Raw genomic sequence first — 5,748 nt, 5'->3', positions numbered from 1 at the left:
AGTTGCCTAAACATAGGAATCTCAAACAACATTCAATTAGCTTGAAAACATCCAGGATAAAGTAGCCCACTTGATTGGTGCTCCATCTTTCATCCCTTCCATAACAGTGAGTATCATCTACAAGGTGCACTACAGCAACTTGTCAAGCTTCCTTAGAAAGCACCTTCTAAACCTGTGACCACTAGCACCTCAAAGGATATGGGCAGCAGATGCATGGGAACATCCAGTTCTTCTTCAAGCTGCAGACCACACTCACCTCGGACTGTACCCTTGTTTCTTCAATATTACTGGATTGAATCTTGGAAGTTCCTTTCGAATTATACTGAGGGTTTCCCTATACCACAAAGACAACAGCGGGCCGAGAAGGCAATTTACCAACAAAGGCAATAAGGCATGGGTAGCAAGTACTAGTCTGGTCAGTGACACCTACATGGTGTAAAAAAAAATATAGTTTTAAATTGTGTGCAAACGTAGCACTGACACAGAAAAACGTTCTGAATGAAATTGGCACTAAGAATCAAAAAACACATCTTACCAAAATTGGGAAGGCAGCAAAAGTCTGCAACAAAAAGGAACCAAAATGTGTTTACCTTTCCAAAAGATAATTTCTCACACTGACTTAAAACTTCCATAACGACCTTGGTGTAATTCACAAACTTGACTATTGGTGAGTTCTGTTTCCAAATCATTAGCATTGGCATCATTGATGCTACTTGCATAGAATTAGATAGAAAGTACAGCAGAACAACAGGCTATTTGGCTCATTTCGTCTGTGCTTCAGTTTATACAATCCAATCTATCTCAACCTTTCAATGTAACTTTCTACTTTCTTTGTTCACATGTACTAGCATAGTTTCCTCTGGAAAGTGTCTCAGCTATTTGTATCAACCCGTTCCTGACGTGACAGAATCTGTGGTCAAAATTTATACTTTCTGGGATAGATCCTTGCTGGAAAGAGAAACTGAAGATGGAGACTGATCATCCTAGGTGCTAAGGAAGTTAAGACTAAAACTGAGATTGAAAACCAAAACTTGTGGTTGAAATTGTGTGATGAGTCCAATAGTATATCTGGGCTAAAGAATACACATGCTCGATCCAGAAGCTGAGAATATTCAGGGATTGTGGTTATTGCTGCCAATGTGTTACATAAAGATAGCCTGGATACTATAGATCCATCAATCTTATCAAAAATAGCACTGAGGAAGTTCTGAAGGTGTGTGCTATTTTTGGTGTAAAGCATGCCCACGGAACTAATTTTCATGATTGGCCGACAGGTCAAGTTAAATCCTAGAAGAATTGCTAAAAATTTTTTGTGAGGGAGACAAAGTTTCCAAGGACTTTGTAACTAGGTTTGCTGAGTGAGCTATTGAAGTAATTTGCAAGATCTGTTTATTGCATCTGCCTGCCATTTAATGTGTAATTTATATTTGATAATTGACTGCAATTTTCTGTTAATTTATGTTTAACTTGCATTGATTCAAGGTTTTAAATTAAAGCAAGTTATTTAAAAATATATTTACTGGTTGCTTTGATTGGCTCTTGTATAATACAAAAAAATATTTTTGGTTATGAAATCTTGTGGTTTCCCTCCTTAAGTTTATAATTGGGATTTCATCTTTTGCTAAAGTTATGATACTGGCCTTGACTAAGACTATAACTCTCTTACATTCTAACCAATCTGACAAAATAAATTTCTGTTGCTTTACATTATATATTTATGGCTCTTACTTTAGGGTTCTCTAACAATTGAACCAAAGTTTCTTCAAGAACATGAGGATTTAGAGTTGGATAAATAAGTAGAAAAGATCTCTATTCCTCATCTTTTCTATTTTTAATAAAAGTTTTAAAGAAAGCCAAATAAAGATTGGGGCATTCACATGGGATTAACACAAGAAGTTGAAACTTTATTTTAAAAAAACATTTTTTTAAGCATTTATGCAGCATTTTGACGATGATGGAGAAATTTAACATTTCACAGATATAAAGTTAGGTTTTTTTTTAGGGCCAGTTAGGCTGTTCAAAGAGAAAGGAAATCCCTCAGCACCATCAAGATGTCTCAAAACACTTTGCAGCCAATTAAATATTTTTAAAGTTTAGTAATTTTGCAACATAGCAAATTTTCATACAGCAAGCTTTCGTAAACAGCAATGTAATAATGACCAGATCATCTGGCTTTTGTAACACTGACTGAAGGATAACTATCCGCCAAAACACCAAGAATAATTCTCCTGGTTTTTTCAAAGTCGGGACCCCCTGTTCCATCCACCTGAGAGGGCAGATGGGGTTTTGGTTTAACACCTGATCTCGAATGTAGAGTTAGCTACTGAATTGGACCATGTTCATGTTAAACCCCTGGAACATGTCTTGAACCAAGAAGCTTATGATTCAAAGACTAGAGTGCTGCTAACTGAGTGACATTTTAGCGGCATTTATTTATTGAGCAGTAAATATGATTTAGTTCCCTGTCAAAAAAAACCCTACTTGTACTGCATTCAACAAGGTGCACCTTTTTCAAAATGTTAATTTACAGCAAAATTAAATTAAGAGCACAAAAGATCAAGATTATATTAAAATTGGTTTCAATCTGTGGGATGACAATGAAGAAGAGTAGACCCAATGACAGCCACTTCTGGATTGCAGTATTTAACTCTGTTTGTGCAGGTACCAGCAGATGCTGTCAGTTTTTGTGTTGGAATGGTGGTGAACCCTGACAGTTTTGTCATCTTCACTACCAAAAATCCAGCTGTTAATATCCCCTTGCGGCAGTTTAAAGCAACTAGCTGAATGTATCTGAAAGTGTTAACCATGTTTTCTCATTATACATTCAATTTCTTACCTTAGCCTCCTGTTGTGAAATTATGTTGGCGAGGATTGAATGCAAGCAAATCTAATGTCAACAGCACCTGAACTTCCATCTCCTAAAATGAACAGATGAAGGTGGAGAGGATCTGAGAGAAAAAAAAAATCCATGATATACATTTTCAGGGTTTAAAAGTGAAAAATCATGCTCAATTTATAATTCCTACAATTGTAAACAAGATTTCAACATAAATTCTGTTTACTCTTTATAGAAGCAGGTCGTCCCATTTCAGTTCCCAAGTCGCCTTTCTCCAGGAATTTCCGTAGAGTCTGTTTTGTTGTCAACCGCTTTGTAATTTAAAAAGTACTTTGTCATCTTTGTACATGAAAGGAAGCTTATTTGTATATTCTCGTTACAGAGCTAAATTCCCTCTGAGTCTTTCAAATGATGCATAATATCTCAACCACAGAACAGAGTATTTGTTTATCTTTATTGTGTCAGCAATTTTAAAAAAAATCAGCAATATTGTTCAGATTACAGCATTAAACTGTTATCTAGTGCAATGCAACTAGAGCCTCTCTACAAGCATTTTCCACAAAATAATGATCTGTTGCTCAATGAGACAGATAGCAAGATGTGAGATAGGTTCAATGAGCCTGACTCTTTCATCATTTACTTGGCTGAGCAAAGGAGAAGTTATAGAGCATTTTCTCGGGAGAGTTCAGCAATTCAGTTTTAAAATTGAAAGGAATTAAATGTGGCCTTTCTATCAAATAGTTGATAAATCCATTAATTTTCGCAGCCATCACAAACCAAGCTAATGTTGTACCTGGGGAAAACATATGGGAACTTCCCACAGAAATCATCAAATAGTAACACCAGCAGGCATCACTGCTGTTGTTCTTTCTGTCGCCCAAGTTTGGAGTAACAAAACTACCAGCCACCAGTTGTCATCATAGAATCGTTTGCCACATCATTTCAGGGTAATGTACCATTCTCCAACTGTAAAAAGCTCAGATCAAAACTAAACTTGAAGATTTTTTTTACATTTTATTGTTCGACATAGCACCACATGGTGCAGATACCTACTGAGCTAAGCAAATGGGAATTGGGTACAGAAGTCAATAAAGTTATTTTGAGATGGATTTAATTACATTGGTGTTTGCATTTATCTTAAAGAAGTTCACTCAACGTCAAGCTTTGACTAAATTACTGAGCCCAGGGTGACTGTTGCTGCAATCATTGAATCCTTCTTGGATATGGCAGTAATGTCAGAGGAATCAGGTTGGGGAGGGCTAGGGTATGCTGGTGAGAGGGAGGGGTTAGGAGGGACTGTGACTGGTGGTATATCCGCTGTCAAAATAAGAGAGAGAAATGTTGCTGGTAACTGTCAGCCTGCTAACCTAATGTTGGTTGTGGGAAAACTTCTACAGACCATAAATCACAACAAAAATTAATTGCCATCATAGAATCTGGACCAGTGATTAATAATTGCCATACATTTGTGAAAACAAGTCATATCTGGCTAACATAATTGAGTCATCTTAGGAAGTAACACAGCCAATGGATGAGGGCAGCATAGTTAATATAATGGTTTTGGACTATCAAAAGGTGTTTGATTATGTCACATAATAGAATGAGGCAATTTGAGGTGGATGTGATTAAAGGGACAGTGGCATTATGGATAGAAAATTGGCAAATAGGCAGGCAACTGAGACTGACTTTTGAAAATGTGAGTAGTTAAATCATTAATATTCAGTTTTTGCTAGAGATCTCTGTCCACAGGATTAAGATTTCCTAATTACTTCAAGTATGCCTGAGAGGAAGAAAAATTACATGTACATGAGAATACAAAAAGAGAGGGAGAGAGAGAAAGAAGAGAAGAAAATAATACTTTATGGTTTGATCAATCTGACCTGGGTGTGCAATCTATCCAACTGCATCGCTCCATTTCTGATGCTTGTAGAATAATGATGAGGTGCTTTGGTTACTAACTGATTACAAGTGGAACACTCGGACGTTATTTTGTTCTAACAGCATCTCAGAAATGATAATGTACACTAATGAAGACTTAAGTTCTTTAAAGTAACAGGGATATTTTGAAATCCAACCCATTTTTGGATTCTTGTATTGGAATTAGATTCCCTACAGTGTGGAAACAGACCCTTTGGCCCAACAAGTCCATACCGACCCTCCGAAGATCAACCCACCCAGATTCATTTCCCTCTGACTAATGCACCTAACACTATGGGCAATTTAGGATAGCCAATTCACCTGACCTGCACATCTTTGGACTTTGGGAGGAAACCAGAGCAAACCCACGCAGACATGGGGAGAATATGCAAACTCCACACAGACAGTTGCCCAAAGTGGGAATTGAACCCAGATCACTGATTCGATTCCAACCTCAGGCGACTGTCTGTGTGGAGTTTGCACGTGTCTGCGTGGGTTTCCTCCAGGTGCTCCGGTTTCCTACTGCAGTCCAAAGATGTGCAGGTCAGGTGAATTGGCCATACTAAATTGCCCATAGCGATAGGTGCATTAGTCACAGGGTAATGGGTCTGGGTGGGCTACTCTTCGAAGGGTCGGTGTGGACTGGTTGGGCCAAAGGGCCTGTTTCCACACTGTAGGGAATCTAATCTAACTACTGAGCCACTGTGCCGCCCATAAACATTTACTGCTACAGAAGCAATGTGTGCCAGAAGATAAAAGTCCAGGGATCGCTTACCTACAAATTCAGGAATGGAAATGTGTTGCTGGAAAAGCGCAGCAGGTCAGGCAGCATCCAGGGAACAGGAGAATCGACGTTTCGGGCATAAGCCCTTCTTCAGGAATGAGGAAAGTTTGTCCAGCAGGCTAAGATAAAAGATAGGGAGGAGGGACTTGGGGGAGGGGTGTCGGAAATGTGATAGGTGGAAAGAGGTCCAGGTGAGGGTGATAGGTCAGAC

General features: G+C 38.4%; 1 long non-coding RNA gene across 1 annotated transcript; it reads right to left on the bottom strand.

Moving 5' to 3' along the window:
* Positions 1-394: 394 nt before the first annotated feature.
* Positions 395-2,900, bottom strand: LOC122561106. Its single transcript, XR_006314900.1, has 3 exons — positions 2,837-2,900; positions 536-559; positions 395-426 (listed from the first exon to the last, which is right to left on the bottom strand). It is a non-coding gene; the product is annotated as an uncharacterized LOC122561106 (long non-coding RNA).
* Positions 2,901-5,748: the final 2,848 nt, after the last annotated feature.

Source organism: Chiloscyllium plagiosum, chromosome 22 (genome assembly GCF_004010195.1).
Source record: "Chiloscyllium plagiosum isolate BGI_BamShark_2017 chromosome 22, ASM401019v2, whole genome shotgun sequence".
Taxonomy (NCBI): domain Eukaryota; kingdom Metazoa; phylum Chordata; class Chondrichthyes; order Orectolobiformes; family Hemiscylliidae; genus Chiloscyllium; species Chiloscyllium plagiosum.
The sequence above is the reverse complement of the archived record's forward strand: the minus strand, read 5'-3'. Positions and strand labels throughout refer to the sequence as shown.